The sequence below is a fragment of the Pristis pectinata genome, chromosome 17 (genome assembly GCF_009764475.1).
Source record: "Pristis pectinata isolate sPriPec2 chromosome 17, sPriPec2.1.pri, whole genome shotgun sequence".
NCBI classification, from domain to species: Eukaryota; Metazoa; Chordata; class Chondrichthyes; order Rhinopristiformes; family Pristidae; genus Pristis; species Pristis pectinata.
Window position 1 is genome coordinate 16586036 of NC_067421.1, and position 17384 is coordinate 16603419.

The 17384-nt window shown below is 43.1% G+C and overlaps 1 protein-coding gene across 1 annotated transcript in view; it reads right to left on the minus strand.

Moving 5' to 3' along the window:
* Window positions 1-14863, minus strand: part of nos1 (nitric oxide synthase 1 (neuronal)) — a 73236-nt gene extending 58373 nt beyond the window's left edge. The window contains 1 exon segment of the mRNA XM_052031986.1: window positions 14757-14863. The gene's annotated coding sequence lies outside the window, so the exon portion shown is untranslated.
* Window positions 14864-17384: the final 2521 nt, after the last annotated feature.

Consider the following 17384-nt stretch of genomic DNA (forward strand, 5'->3'; position numbering starts at 1 on the left):
TGCTCCAAGAGCGGTATTGTACCACTTTCAATTTTTCCCCGTTAGATTCATTTGAGCACCTGCTCCAACCACAACACAGCTCTCGCTTAAAATGTAGACGTTATCCCCTCATGACATTGAACTCTTGATGTAAAGCCTAACTGGTGCTGAGAAAGTGCTGAAATCAGTAATAATGAGAAGAAAGCATAAGACTGACTTGCAGCCTGCAAGCCACATTCATCATGATCTCCGTGGCAGTTTAGACCTGGAGAGGAGCTGCAATTTTCTGGGTCACAATATTCTGTCCAGAATTTACCGTTTTCTCTTAAAACAGCAGATTACTTTTCCAAGGACCCTTCAGGTTTTTGCCAATTGATATGTTTAAGACATCTACCTGAAGCTTTTTCAAAGGTTAACTTAAAGCAACAGCTCAGTGAGCCATTCAAACCAGAACTGATACCCACTCATAAACTAGGCATCTATTGAATTAGTTCCCGCTCTATGGTAACTAGCATACGGAACATTAAATAAAGTTTCAGGAGTTTGTGATCGTTTGTAATATACACTTCTGGTATATCAGACATAATTTCCGCTTTAATGAAACGTATCCACACCTGCTGTAACTTTTCTCGATGTGCAGCATTAGTAAATCATTATTACTTGACAGACATCTTCCTTCACACAGAAAAATAATCTGGAAACTAGACCAAGCCATGTTATTGCACAAAAATTAACACGTTTCATGTGAAATTCCTCTGCACCCCATTTCAATAGAGCTGTTAGCTCCTCCCTTTAACAAGATGGGAAAGCGAATTTGTTACAATCACTGGAAATGTAACGGTTAATAATGTATAGCCGTTATTGCTTTAACCATGGTGTGACTATAGTTATGACTGCAAGATGTGCAGGTGCTTGTGGGAAACAAAAGTGCTTAAGGCATATCTTGTTTTGCTAAAAGTTTGCTATAAGCAACTGCCCAAGTATGTGCAACTTCGCATGTAGGCTTCTTTAGATTAAGTATAAAGGAGGGGCACCAACATGTGAATCTCTGAGTGGAGTTCAGTATAGAGTTCGTGTTACACTGTTTACTCTTTCTCTGTATCCCTCACTCCCACTAGCATTAATATAATAAAGCACTTATTGTACACTCCTTGGTTCTGTTGTTGTCTGCTTTTATTACAACGCAGACTGACTTCCACAGTAGAAATTCATCTCTGGCCTTGAGTGCTGACTGAGTCCAAAAATGACTGTGCAGATATGGAAGCATTCAGTTCCAAGGAACCAGATATACAGAGGTGAGAATAAACAATCATCAATAGTTAATACTTGTGACTAGAAACAATTTAAAGTATTAAAGTGACACATTCTCTAAATTAAACTGTTAGCTCAAGCTAAGAAGTCATGGAAATGAAGGCAAATCATTGACCAGTCAAGATGGAGAAGACAGTGTTCAGGAAAACACATGGCACCACAAATTGGCAGGAAGCAACAAGTATGGTTCCACAAGGATCTGTGGCAGAATCTTCAATTTTTCACCATATTTATTAATGACCTGTTTCATTGCGAGAGAGTGTGGAGGAAGATTAGAAACACTTCTTTCCAGCCAAGTGCAATAAAAATATGGAACTCTCTTTCTCAAATGTTAGTGGATTGAGCTCAATTAATAATTTATATCTGAGATGGATAGACTTATAAATTTATCCATTTCAGATTTAAATTATTAAGCATAAGTTGAGCATAATAAAGGATAGAGCCAAGACGACTGGATGGAATTATGCTGAAGATTAACCTGGCTCTCATTGACTGGCAGACCAGGTTCCTGGAACTGAATAGGCTGCAGAGAAATAAATGTGGGGGTCTGATTTTGCAGAAGTTTGCTCAGTGCACAGGATGCAAGGAAATCCTCGTCGTATTGTCTACATACACACCCATCACGTCCTCCACAGTACAACCCCTTCTCCCCACACACACCCTAACCCCACCCATACAACTTCTTTTCACAAGCATCAGGGAACATGATTTTGCTGAAACATTTTTTTAAAAATAGAGCCAGAATAGAAAAGGAAAATAATTGGCAACATTTTAATTCTTGCCTACCTGTCCACCTGGAGTCCAACATCATATTTCTCTAGCTTCTTACTGCTTTTCAGTAGATTTAATACAGGTTCAATATCTTTAAGAAGTTCATCATTCTCAGTTTTATTGTTTCTCATCAAGTTGCTAGTGTTGGAACAAGGATATTCTCCTTTCGAAGCATTATAAATTACTGAAGATATCATTCCTTTGATTTCAATTGGAGGACTAGGCTCCAGTGAGAATTCGCTGCCCCATGTCTCTGTCATTGGGTTAGAGGTGTCACTCATTGTTTTATCTTCAGTTTTAAAGTTGTTGCTGCTTTGGATATCTTGAATGGGAGAATCGCTCAGTTGGTAACAGGTGTCAAAGGTTTGGTAACACATATAGTTTTTGGTGTCCCATCACTTGTGAAGGTGGTCTCCAGGTGAGTAGAGAAGCCTTCAGGACCTCTCAAAATCAACACCACAAAAGTCTCCAGGGGTTATGTTCTTCAACACCTCCAGAGCATGTTCATGAGGTCATATCAACAAGAGGCTTGTCATTGGCAGCCACAATGATATCTCCAACCTGTACCAAACCACTCTCCTCTGCTGTTCCACTGTGAATTAGATCAGAAATGACAACAGGAGGTTTGCAACACACGCTGCTTCACTAGAAAATCCAAGACCCACCTACCTGCGCTTGAACAGTCGCACGGATATGATGTTGGTTGCAACTGCTGACAATGAAACTCATTCTGCTCCATGATGCAGATGTTCCCTCACTGGATATGTGATCATTTGATTTTTACTGGATCTCCATGTAGATAGAGTTTTAATCCAACATAACCTGTTTTTCAGGTCTTAGTGAAGTTTCTTGCTCACATTAAAGAAAACACAGTGTTAAGTGAAGGAACCAAATAGTAAAGGATATTGTTGTGAAGACATTCATAAAATATCTTTAAGAGTAAAATGTTTCCATTTCAATTATATTTGTACAAATTTAAAATGACTATCTATAAAGAACATGTATGAATCACCAATTGTTCATATCTTTGACGTTTTTGGGGGACTGAGAAACAGTTTGGAAGCTGTAATGTTCCTTTATGGATAAAATCTAACTTATCAATAGTCCGTTTGTAGAATTAATTCTCATCACTATCAAGCATTTTGTGAATTGGTACTTAAGGCACAGAGAAACTGCAAGCTCAACGATGTGAAAATTGACACGTTATAGCTTGATTTACTTCAGTAGTGTGTTTCACCAGGGCAGTATTCATTCCCTGGAAAATTATTTAACAAGGGAAAAAAAAGTGTTGTGACTTTGTATTCAAGGGAGTATTGAATATAACACAAAGATCAGAAATATTCAGCCTCAGAAACCTTGTGTTATCAGAACAAACCTTACAGTTTTGTTTTGCTTGTATCAATACATGTTTAAAAAAATTGATTGAAACCTCTTGACACAGCATACGCTTAAAGTTTCTGAAAACTTGGTAGCTTGCAAAAGATAAAAATATTTTCTCACGTGCTTTTGACAGTATTGAAGAGGTTAAAATCTAAAATAATTCAGTAATGAGGTGAATTGGCTTGTGTGTCTCTAAGTATAATTATGTTGAGACCCAAACCCAGAATAATGCATAATTAGGTTAATATCTTTTGAAAGAAAATAGTAGAAAATTACACAAACTTAAAACAAGCAGAAATGAAAAAAGGTCTTTTGGTTAATCTTGGAGTGATAGAAAGTGAGGGAGGTTGGGTGGTGAAGGGCCATATTTTTTGGGGGTGGATAGTCTTTTTTTCTCCATAGCTACTGGAACTTCAGTATTTCCGCAATCTGTGATTTAAAGGGACAAACCTTACTTGCATTTTATTTAGGAATGTATTGCATAAAGTGGGGACTGATTCAGATTAGAGGGCAACAATGGACCAGATTTCTGATCATTATTCTCCTGAAACCTTCTAGGTTTTATTTGGAGATGAGGATGTGATGAGTGGGTGGGGATGGATTTCCAATGGACTCCGAGCCACTTCCAGGATCTCTGTCTTTGACCCTCACCATCTTTTTGGGCAGTCCCTTAGGATCGAGGATGACTTGCTTCCACTATGGTTCCGTAGGTTCTAAGGTGACTGATGAGGCCAATGTGGAAGCTGCAGACTCTTCCTCAGATGGGCAGGACGTGCCTGACAGGCCAGGCATTGGGACGGTAAGGTAGTGTGCTTCTCCCACCATTTACACAGGGTGATCTGTGTGCTCCCATTGCATAGACTCAGGTTCTCAATACCATTCAAAATGCTGCTTCTCTGCTTTGGTCACACACCGTGGATTCCCAGGAGTCAGGGGGATGTTGCAACTTTTCAAGCTAATCCTTCCCATGATGGAGCTCAGAATAGAGTGTCTGTTTTGGCAGTCTAGTGTTGGGCATGGAATGACACGACCAGGTTTCAGAAGCATCTAGGAGATGATGGATCACTGCAGTCCAGTAAGGCCATGGGTTAGGTACAAGGTGTTGATCTTCAATACAGTTTTCCTCAATGGACCAATGTCTGTGCTGGTGCATTGAAGGTGGCGGTGAATTTCATCATTGACGTCTGTCTTTGCAGTGTCCCCATTTCCCAGGATGTTGGCATGAACCTTCTTTGTCAGAGGGCAGTGTTCTACACTGGGAACAGGTTGGTCGAGGACCCCTGTCTGGCAGATGCTGAGGGTATGGTTCATATGCTTCAATGAACCATCACATTGGCTTGGAGCTCGTCCTTGAAGCTCTCACAAATGCAGTGTCATCCACATACTACAACTCAACATGTGAGGTTTGTGTGACCTTGGTTTGGGAGTGTAGCTCCTGTAGATTGAGCTGTTTCCCTATTTTCTCCACTGCTGAAGGTAGTTTGTTGGAGGTGACATGCAGCACTGTGGTAGAAAAGATTGAAAAGACTTGAGGCAATGTGTAGCCTTGTTTCACACCAGTATTCACCGAGATTGACTCTGTTGTAGACTTGTTGGTTAGGATCATGGAACCTGTTGTTAGGATGCCATCGTGGAAAAGACATAAGATGGAGACAAAATTCCTCTGTACAACCAAAAGTTAGAAGAGTGTGCCACAGTCCCTCCTGGTTGATAGAAATCCAAGGCTTCCGTGAGGTCGAGAAAGGCCATGTACAGAGGCTGGTACTGTGCTCTGCAAATTCTCTTGGAGTCATTGCAAGGCGAAGAATATGTCCAATGTGCCTCTAGCTGCAGAATCTACACTTCAGTTCCAGAGCAACTCTTCAGCCACTGGGAGGAAGCAGTTGAGGGGGACTCTGGTGTTGAATTTCCCTCTGTAGTAATCACTATCGGACTGGTCTCCCTTCTTCGAAGAAGGTCACGATTACAGTATCTCTGATGTCCCCCAGTATATCCCTCCTCTGCCTAGATGTGGCGGATGAGATTCTGGAGTCTCAGGTCTAAAGTCAATGTGGCTGCCAGTTTGGTCTCTGATAGGATTTACTCTTTCCTTTCACATACTTATGAAAATCATACTGTTTTCCTCAATTTGATCTGCCGGTATTTTTACATACATTTACTTCCCCTTCCAAATTCTATTTCACCCATCATCTTATATGCTTCCCCATATATTCCGAAGTGATGAGCTTTGGGCAAACATCAAAAATTTCCCTTTTTTCCCCTTTTATGCTGTTTTCCTGATATTCAGATTTGTGAGTTTCTCCTTTGACAATTGGGAATATATTGGTCTGAGCCCTTAATATCTTCTCTTTAAATATCTACCACTGCTCCCTTACTGTTTAACTTACTGTCTCATCCCTTCCTCGAACTTCTAAAACCAACTATCTTCCCTCTTACACTCTCAGTCATGATGCAGGGTCTCAACCCGAAATGCTGACCATCCCTTCGCCTCCAGAGAGTTCCTCCAGCAGGTGATTTTTTTGCTCCATTCCTGTCTCCTTGTTTCTCCAGCTTTGTCACATCTGTTCTGAGGAGGTCACTTTCCACACCAGTCCTTCTGAGGTGTCTTCCTTCTTCCTCAACCATGGCTCAGCATAGTACAACTGGCCTTACCACAATTTAGAACATTCACTGGTACTATTCTGGAAAGTCATTAGACTGAAATGTTTAATTCTGTTTCTATCTCTATTGATGCTGCCTGACCTGCTGAGCATTTCCAGCATTTTCTGTATTTGTGTTAGAATATTTACCCCCTTTTTGTCCTTTCCCGTAACCATGCTACAACTAACCAAATTATTGCTGCTGCCGCCTAATCACTTCCCCTCGACACCCTCTCTATCTGCCCAGGATCATTCTCTAAAACTAGGTCCAGTACATGCCCTCTCTTGGCTTTGTGAAATACTGATAAAAACTGTTTTCACAAATGCATTTCAGGTAATCTGGGATACAGTTAATGTTAGCATAGTCAAAATCCTCTAATTCACCCACCCCTCCCCCACCAACTTTCAGGTAAAGAAGGGAGTGTGGATTAAGCATTCTCCAGAATATCCACTTGACCAATATATAAAATCTCTGGCTACAAAAGCAGAGACTGGGTATCTAGCACTGCTGCTGGAAGGTCATCAACTTGGTGAAAGACGCACTTTGGTCTGTCCGAAACTTGTTGGTCTTCCAGCACTGCGAGACGTCCGTAGGGGAATGCTGCCGGCTGGCACATTCCAGGCTGCAGGAGTACGTGCTGAGGGTGCACTGAAGCTGGGTGCAGCCAACGCAAAGGCTCGGTGGGGAAGAACTACAGTTTAGGCTTCTTCTGCCACTGGAGAGGGAGGGGCGGGGACAGGCGAGAAAGCCCCTAAATATTGTAAATACGGGACCGGGTAGATCCCAGGGAGCCACTCGTGTGGCATCGGTGCTGTTTTTTTATATATATATAAAAAGGTAACACTAATGAATGATCTGTACAAGAATGTAAAGGTTTGCACTGTTTTGCCATTGTATATAGTTTGTCTTTTATTATGAATAAAGTTTATCCTGAATAGAAAGAAATCTAGCAGCATGTGATTCACTCTCTGATACCTCCAATTCTTTCCACCATCCACAAGGCACAGGCCTATGAGGAATGGAATACTCTCCTCTTCCCTGGATGAGTGCAGCCCCAACAGCACTCTCGCAGGCAAACCAGCCGCTGCATTGTTACCCCAACCCTGTACTTTCATTTCTTGTGCCACCAGCTGCCATGTATACCATCTACAAAATGTACTGCCGACACTGGAGAAGTTACTCTGACAGCTCAGGATCTGAGGTCCCAAACAGATGCCCTCTACCAGCAAGAAGAAAGGCGCCAGATGCAAGGGAGACACACCACACCTAAATTACACACTGTCCAAACTCATAAATACATTGCTACATAGGCAATGCCTGTGTTACTGGGGGTTGTGTTCTGAGACAATGGTCTGTAGCGCAATTTTCTGTAACACAAAGCTGCGTCATGCACACATGCGTCAAGAAATGCACATTTTAAAAAAAGCTTTTGTGTTTATTTACTTTTCTTGCACCTAAATTTCATAAGAGCAAACTTTTATCAACTCCTGACACCTGGCTGATTTACTGACTCATTGCCTTAATACCAAGCCACTTGTCTTCCCCACTTCTCCACTGAATGCTCACTTCTTCCAAATTTCCAGTCTTCCCACTGTTTAAATTGCACAGCAATGAAATAATTTACTCACATACACCTATTACACTTACTTAAGTTCCCCCAAATACAACTCAGCCTCTGCTCATAGTTGTTGTAGTCTGTTCAAGTAACCAGTTGTAACTGATTGCTTAATTGTTAATCACTTTAGATAAACACTTGTTGACCATTGACTGAAACTGTAAAAGAACCAATAGGTTAATGAGTTTTTCCAACAGTTTTTCACCAGATTCCACTATCTTTACTCTCTTGTGTCCCCAGACCAGTTAAAACTAGTTAAATTCTGTGCAGAAACTATAGACAGATTCTGGAATGACATCAATACCTTGTCAATCCACATGCCAAATCTCCGACCTCCCTGCATGGTTCAGGCTGCACCTTTCACATCGCAAATACATGTTTAAGCCACACTCAAGTTCCTTGTAATTTTCCATCATATGTTGGCAGTATTTGCAATACCATCTATATCTGACAACTGGCAGGCAATTGTTTACCATTGACTAAAACAATTAAAGGAATCCCATGTTAAAGTTGTTAAATGCTACATGGAACAATTAACACCATAGTAAACTCACCCAATACTGAAAAACTGAAGCCATATAAAGATTAGCAGAGCCCCACACAAGGATGTGCAGCGTTCCATACCTGGGCATTTTGATCAAAGGACAAGACTCTTGCTTTGGTCTTTAAAATGCACGACATGTGAAATTTCTGGCTTTAAATGGACAGTCTCTCCATCTTGTACATTACCTTAACATTTGACCTTTTAATTTCAAAACAGAAAAAGCTGAAAACTCTCAGGAGGGTCAGTCAGCTTCTTTGGAAAGAGAAACTGACCTGCTGAGTATTTCCAGCGTTTTCTGTTTGTATTTCAGACTTCCAGTTTTTTTTATATTATCATTTTAATGTAAGTTTTGTGGCCCTTTTAAGCAAAGTTATTTTAAAATGAAACAAATAAAAATGCACAAAATGGGGTTGTGGAGATGAGGGCCAACAAAATAAAGCTTCTACAATGCTGTCGTGTCACACGATCCCAGGGCACACATTCATCCCTGAGTATGGAGACACAAGGGACTGCAGATGCTGGAATCTGGAGCAAGAAACAAACTGCTGGAGGAACTCACTGGGTCAGACAGCATCTTTACAGTCAAAGGGACAGTCAATGTTTTGGGTTGATGCCCTGCATCAGGACTGAGAGTGTAGAGGGGAGCTGGACACTCTTGTTACCAGGACTCATTACCCCACCCCCTATCTCCTCCTCCCCTACCTGTTTCCATCTGTCCATCACCCATAGACCTGTGTTTCTTCTCCCTTGGTTCACCTTTCCTACCTGCTCCCCTACCTGACGCCATCTGCCCATCATCCTTCCCTTATCAGGTTCCACCTATCACCTTCCAGCCTCTGTCTCACCCCTGCCTCTGACCTCTATTTACTGACCATCTTCCCTTCACACTCTCAGTCCTGATGCAGGGTTTCGACCCAAAACGTCAGCCATCACTTTGCCTCCACAGATGCTCCCTGACCCACTGAGTTCCTCCAGCAGTTTGATTTCTGTCTTCCCTGAGTACACGCTACACCATCTCTGTCCAGCATGGGCTCACCATCCTCACAGCCCCACTTCTAGCTCAGCTGGCTGCTGGACACACCAACTGTCCCAGCAGTAGGCTTGTTACTCTCCCCAGGAATCCCCAGGACATCCACATCCTTAAAAGGAATGGCCCATGCTGTGGACACCAGGAGGAATGTAATGGAGGCTGTGGCTGGCAGATTGAACCAATAGATTGCTGAGTTTTTCCAGTGGTTTTTGTTTTGCACCAGATTCTAGCATCTGTAGTCTCTTGTGTCTCCATGCAAGTTAAAATTAGTTAAATTCTGTGCAGAAACTATAGCCAGATCCTAGAATAACTTCAATCCCTTACCGATCCCATGCTTATAAATCTCTGACCTCCCTGCATGGGTAAGGCATCAGAGACTAGAGCCCATGTCAAACACTAACCCATGCAGGGAGGTCAGAGATTTTATCATTTGGACTGAAAAATCATTTCATTTCAGTCCAAATGATAAGCTCTCTGACCTCCCTGAGTCAGGTCAGTCAGGAGGTCAGAGATTTCAATCATTTGACTGAAGTCCAGATTTATGTCCATTTCCAGTTCTAGACTTTGGTGTACTAGAGATCCATGGAGAGATAGAGCAATGCAGCACAGAAACAGGACCTTCAGTCAACCATCAACCGCCTACATTAATCCAATTTTTTTTTCATTCTCATCAACTCCCACCCGATTCTACCACTCAACTGTACACATGGAGCAATTTACAGTGGCTAATTAATCCACTAATCTGCACGTCTTTGGGATGTGGGAGGAAACCAGAGCAGCTGAAGGAAACCCACGCAGTCACAGGGAGAGCAAGGAAGCTCCACACAGACAGCACCGGAGGTCGGGATTGAACTTGGGTCACTACAGCTCTACTAGATTCTAGAATGACCTCAATCCCTTGCCAGACCCAATATTTACCAAACCTCTGACTTCCCTACACAGTTGAAGCTGCACTTGGCACATCGCAAAAATCTTCTACTTGTATATGTGTTTAAGCCACACCTATGTTCCTTGTAATAGTTCCTCAGATGTTGTCAGTGATTGGTGTCCCAGTTGCAATACCATTTACGTTTAACAGCTGGCAGGTAATTGTTTATATTGACGAAAACAATTAAAGAAATTCCATGTTAAAATTGTTAAATGGAAAAACTAACACCAAAATGAACTCGCCCAATACTGAAAAAATAGAAAGTTAGTCAGACCCTGCACGAGGATGGCATATCAATTCGTGCAGCATTCCACACCTGGGTGCTTTGGTCCAAGGGCAGGATTCTTGCTTTTGTCTTTAAAATGCACCAGATGTGAAAAATTCTGGCTTTAAATGGACAAGTGGAGCAGTGAGGGGTGGTGAGAGGGGCTGTGAGTGAGCAGGGAGTGGAGTGGCAAGGGAACAGTGAGTGAGGGGAGTGGTGATGGGTTGGCAAAGGGGCAGCAAGGCTGTAGGTAATGATGGTAAAGGGGGTAGTGAGGGATATCGAGGAGGCCACAAGGAGACAGTGAGTGGGCAGTGTGGGGCGTTTAAGGGTGAAGTGAGATGGCAGAGGGGGCAAGTGAGGGGGGCAAGTGAGGGGGCTGCGATGGAACAGCGAGGGGATAGCAAGTGGTTGTGAGAGGGTAGCGAGGGGTTGTGAAGGGCAGGTGAGGGCTGCCAAAGGAGCAGGGGAACTGTGCATTTGTATCTTGCAACATGGCCAAGCATAGTCATATCTGTCACATCCAGTTAAAAATGAAACTTGTTTCTTGTGACCAACCATCAAACGTTGCAACCACCACTCTTGCCCGCTCCACAACCAAAAAGTTGTACTCCACTGCCTTAATGTTATCAGCACACACTGACTGTAATTTCAAACAGAAGTAACTGCCCATACACATGCACACCCTTAAACAGAAATCTCTAATATCAATTCCAACTTTGCATCAGCAGTGAAAGAAACAGGTGGACAGAAAGTTTTTAAAATGTTAAAATGGAATAATTTGATAAAAACTCATCTAAAGTACAAATTGTAATATTTATCACTCAAATAAAAGAAGTTACACCTTTTAAAAATCTTTACTCCCACACCACAGGTTCAGGAGCAGCTACTTTCCTACAACCATCAGGTTCTTGAACCGACCTGCACAATCCTAACCCTACCTCAGCAATGGAACACTGCAGACCACCTCTTGTACTAGCGTAGACTGGTCTCTGATCGTGTTTTTTCGCACGAATGTCTTGTTTTGCACAGTTTCTTTTATTCTTCACTGTCCTGTACAATTGGTGTTCCGTGTGTTATTGGCTTTGTGATTCTGCCTCAAGCAAATTTTTCATTGTACCTGTACCTCCATCCTGGTGATGCATTTGACAATAAACTCGACTTGACTTGACATGGCCCCTGCTAAGAGTCTTCTCTCAAGCGAGTTCGACTCACATGCGGCGTGTCTGGTCCTTTCTCCTGCCACTAGGGCGCGCGGTTACAGAGCAGGTGATAATACTCATGGAAAGCAAAGGTTTTAACTTTAATACTTGAAGCAAACTCTTTATTTTTAAGCTTTGAGAAAAAACTTATACTCTTTGCTCTTTTGGCCGTAGAATTTCAATGTATAAACGTGACTCATGCAGAAACGTTACCTTGACTAGCGGAATTCTTCCTGAAAATATTACCTTGTTCGGTAAACGAATGTGTTGCCAAGCTCGCGAACGTTTTTTGAGAGCGTTTGCAATCCTTCGTTGATCTTCGAATGGGAGTTCACCCAAGGAGGGATAACGCCTCTTCAAGTGTAAATCCCAGTAACTTCACATGGACCAATCCAATCAAAATTCTACACGGTGATATAGCACCAATGATTAACGAGAAAGCAAAATTTCGACGTCGGCTGGAAGCTGAAATAAAAACCAGTTCTGAAAATACTCCGCAGGTCAGGCAGCATCTCTGCAAAGAGGAACGGAGTTAACGTTTTTGTTCAACCTTGTGCAGATGGAGGATCATCGATCGGAAAACGTAACCCCTGTACCTCTCATACAGATGCTGCCCGACCGGCCGAATGTTTCCAGCATTTGTTTTTATTTGAGTACCAACTATTAATTGGACGTACGCAGGCCCAGCATTACCAACTCAGTTGCCATGGGTTCCCAGAAAAAGGAATCATTCCGCATACTGGTGGAGACGTTGTCAATGATTACACAGTCGAATATTTTATGCAGTAATACAGTATTCAGAAATCCACCACTTTTCATCCACCAATCTCTTAAAAAATTGTGACTATAAAACCTCTACAGTGGTACCCCAGTGTAAGCAAAGTTCCTGACAACACGGGAAATCGCATCCGAGTGTTGCCCAAGGCTCGAGAGGTTTTATCCTGCGACGGTGACAAGTGAAATACAGAAACTAGAAAATCTGAATCCAAGCAGATTTAACATTGGCAAAAGGCGTTTCTGAAGGAGAGAGACGGGTTAATCCTTCAGAAAAACAAGAAGCATCAGTCTCGAGCACTAACCTCGCTTCTCTACGATAAATGTGATCTACTTTCCGATCTGGCCACCTTAAGCTTCTCGTGGTTCGAGCTCTATTCAGCCTTTCAGCTGCACAATTGTAAAACGTGCACTTTCTATTCGTAAATCAAATCATTTTCAATGTGAATGTTAATGGTCCTTACTGGCCTCACACGACAACCCAACACGATCTAATACTTAGCAGTATAACGACGTCTAGTCCTTGCTCTTTGCTGCGGGCACAATAAACTTCTGCGTAAAATCAATGCAAGGACAGAAAATTTTGGCAAAACTCAGCAGTCGGTAGCATCGGTGGAGAAAGACGCAGTCAAAGTTTCAGGTCGGATACTCTTGGTCTGAACTGTCCTCCGACTTGAAACATTGACTCTGTTTCTCTCTGCATGGGCGCTGCCCGACCCGCTGAGTGTTTCCAGTATTTTCTGTGTATATTTGGGATTTCCAGCATCTGTAGTTTTGTTTTCATTCTGACTAAAACCAGTGAGTGCGAGTGGGGGTAAGGAGGATCTTTCCTTTTACAGGATACCCGGTGGTATTGGGAAGAACTGACAGCAACGAGGGAGAGTCCTCCAGTATACGAGAACGTGTCACGCATTGCCCCTCGCCTACTCCGTAAACGTTTCCATCTACAGTTCTCATTCTCGCGTTCGAATCTCCCAGTGGCTCTGTAACCTCCACCGGCCCTACCACCCCCAGCCCCAGCCCCAGCCCCAGCTCTGCCTTGTTGTAACTCTACATTTCTGGGTATTGATCACTTCATTCTCCTCGCCATTGGTGATGTTTTCAGCCGTCTGCAACGTGGCCTTCAAATCTCTTAGTCTTTACCACTTCCCTCTCACTTAAGATACTTCCCAAATCCATTTTCTTTGCACAAACTTGCTCTGGTGTGACTTAGTGTCAACGTGTATCTGATAATGTTCCTGTAAAGTTTAATGTGACGACCACTACATTAACGCAAATGGTTGACAAGTGAAATTCCTGATACGCAACATTATTCTGATTCTCAACTTAGATCCGCAGGTTTGAAGTGTCACCATTTTCATAAAACTGTGGTTTTATTTAACAAGTATCTCCAACCTAGAGCCCATGAAAGTTCCACATTGTGCTCGGCAGCGAGGAAGTGGCGGTTCCGCTATCATGACACCGCCGGCCAATGATCTTTCCTCTACACAAGATTCATTCATCTGTTTGTGAAGATTCATTTGCTTGTGAAGGTGAATCCTCGCTGGCAGTGAAGTTCATCTTCGCTCACCTAGTACTCTCTGCGGGGACAAACTAGCCGGCTCTCCAAAGGAAGGTGAGTTCGCAGATACTGGGGCCAACAAGAGAACCAACACCTCGCTGCGGTTCCGCCCGAACACCTTACTGCGATAAACACCCCAATAAGGTACAGAAGGGAAAGGAAAGATGTTTACCAAAGACAATAACGTTCCACGTTTCGAGAACTATGAGTGTATAATATTGCAGAAGGCTGGCCAACTGCGGATTCAACGATTCAACAATGTTTTGGCATAGTTGGAAACCTCTTCTAGTTTGTCCTTTCAGAGCAAGGTTTCTCTGAACTCACCGTTTCAAACTCCCCTTTATGTAAACCACCGCTGGCACCTTTACGTTCCGAAATGTTCATGTGCCTTGATGTCCCCGAGTAGTATATTAGCGCATCTGAGTCCAGTCCCGGTAAGGGCAATGGGAATAGTCCCCTCCACTCTTAGCTAATCGAGGCAGAGATGCTCAGGTTAACTGCCGCAAGAACGCCATCCCGTGAGCTGAACAAACGATCCCACTCCAAAGATTAACTGTTCTTCCTTGTGTCCCAAACCTTCTGTTACCAAGGCAGAAGCTCACAGAAACGCCAAGAGCTATTATCTATCGCGATGAAAATCTTTCCTCGTTCTCCTCACTGACTAGCCAAGGCACCGAAAACTGGGAATAAAGTACAATGCAGCCACTGCCTTATATAAAGAAATAAGCCAGGTGCTGGTGAGCATTAGCCACCTACCTTGTTCCACCGTTGGATTTACCGATGTCTCTTCTGGCTTCCTTGTGCAGTCACTTCGTCTTGACCGCTCCTACTTTTACCTCGATCCCCACTGGTGACAAGCTCCAAGCTCTCTCCCTCTCTGTCTATCCCGAGAACCTGGAAGCAGCATTAATATGTAGCAGGTCCATCCAGCGCCGTGGGTCGTGGGGAGGCATTATTTAATGTGCCTCTCTTCCTCTGTCATCACTAAACGAATTAACTTGGACGGCCAACCAGTTTCTTTTACGAGTAGAGTGGAACAATATAACCCTCATTATAGAATCCGCGCGTCCAAAAAGTCACGGATCGTTGACAACAAACGACGTTATAAATACTAAAGCATTACATCAACACGTTGCCTCTTCGCCCCAGAACAGTTGACGGAAAACGAGAGAATATTTTCATGTGCCACAGAATTCTCTGCGGTGTGCACAGATCACGAACGACCGAGATAGTGACTTTAAATTTCATAATGCCGAAAGCAAAAGCATTCGCGATTCATTGTCAGATTCCCATTATAACGTGACTTTACAGTGTTTTTCAAAGTGATGCTGAGAACATTGTGGGACATTCCAAATGTTCTTTAGTTTAATACGGGGCGTTATTATTTTAAAAAGGCGTTGCAAATATTGCAATTTATGGAAGCTATTTTCATTATAAAACATTAACATTAAACGTTTGATTTTTCCTTCCTTTGTTTTTAATTTCTTGCCATCGATTATAAATTTGCTGCGGCGGATCTCTTTCCAATGACAAATGGGGCTCCGGCCAAACAAACCCAAACTTGGCGCCCGTCGATCCCACCGATGGTAACAAGTAATGTTGCTGCTTTAAACAGACCCCTGGTACAGACCTCCATCCCGTCTGTTTTGACAGGAGATGGAAGCAACCACACATAGCTCCCCGGATACATTCGAAATGGACACAGACATCAGTTTCAAAGCCTACCTTGACATTTCTGGGAGACATGGAGGGAGGAGCGGCGTGGAAACAAAAAGATGAACTAGCGAATGGAACTCGGCGTGGGCACGAACTAACTCAGAGAGCTTTCCGATGCAGTTTAGCAGTTGGATTTTTTGTTGGATTATAAACTTTTGTTAGATTTACACAAGTTTATAATCTAGTTCTGTTTAAATATTATACACTTTTCTTATGCACTAAGATCCTTCAGTGAAAACGGCCAAAACTAAACAAAAACACATCCAGAGTTATGCTGTAGTTGCTGTGGAAAACCATGCTCGGTTATTGTAGGACAGATTGGCTGATGTGCCGCATTATCACAGAAATATTCCAGGTTAATTGTGTAAGTATCGATTGGTAAAAGATTTATGAAGTGGGTCACCTACTGACCTGAAATATACACTCATACCCTGCAACTAAATCTTACATTTTCCCAAACCACTTGTGAATTAAGTCTTGTTTCCACAGAGTTTCTCAAAGCGAGCAACTGTTGGAATTCAGTTCTAATTAAAAAAAGGTGGAGTATATTATTTTTAAAATGATCGGTTTCCTAATTTATATGTTGTGTTAAATTATTCTGTCCCTTTACCATCTTAATGGCTCAATAGTTGTCTATAAAATCCCGGAGATGTCGGGAGTAGAGCGGTGCTTTTACTAGGGATTCAATAAAAGAAAGTTAGTGCTTGATCCAATAGCATGTACATGGGAAATTTCATTTCCCAGAGTGATTAGAATATGGATTGTTTACGGAAAGCTCCTTGCGTAATGTCCTGGATCGAGGATGAATTGTTGCCACTCCGGCTTTGTGCTTCTGGGGTGACTGACGAGGCCGAAGAGAGAACCACAGAAGCGGCAGGTGGGGAGTTTGTAAGGTGGTTTGCTCCTTCCGCCCCTAAGCGTGGGCTCAATGTGCAACCTCAGGGTTTTCCATACCATCTGGAATGCTGCTCCTTCGCTTTGCGAAGACGTACGCCACAAATGCCCCGGAGTCAGTGGGGGTGTTGCATTTCTTCAAGGAAGCTTTGGGCACATCCTTGAATCTTTTTCCCTGCCCGCCTGGCTTTCCCTTCCAGGACAGAAGTGGGAATGGCGTGTCTCTTGCGGCTGCGACACGGATAAGGAGAATGCCACAAAGATCCTCAAGGGGAAAGCATCAGGGCACAGGAAGAGTATGTGAACGGGGGATGGAACACGAGTGTCAGCGAAGGACGGGGGGGGGGGGGGGGGGGGGGGGGGGGAGGGTCGAATAGACAGCTCCTGAGCCTTGCATTCAAAATAATCGGACGCAACGTGGTTCAATGGTGTTTTCAGGCACCGACCAAAAATTCAACCAAGTCTGAAATAGCATCGCGGGCCGTAAATCCCCATCGTGATCAGTTATGTAATAATCAATATTTAAATATTTCACTGTTTATGCGTGTGGGGATGGAGGAGTGTCGTGGGGCGGAGCTGGTGGTGAGAATGATGATATTTTAGGCGTTGGGCCCCAAAGTAATCCACTTCTGAAACACCGAGTAGTTGGCACCCAAGCCACTGAGGAATATGGGATCCTCCAGACATCGTGGCTTAATGAATGAGGATAGATAAGGATAAATTCAGACGTAAATTAGTTGGGATTCAATAAAGTATCGACCTCGCTCTTAATAG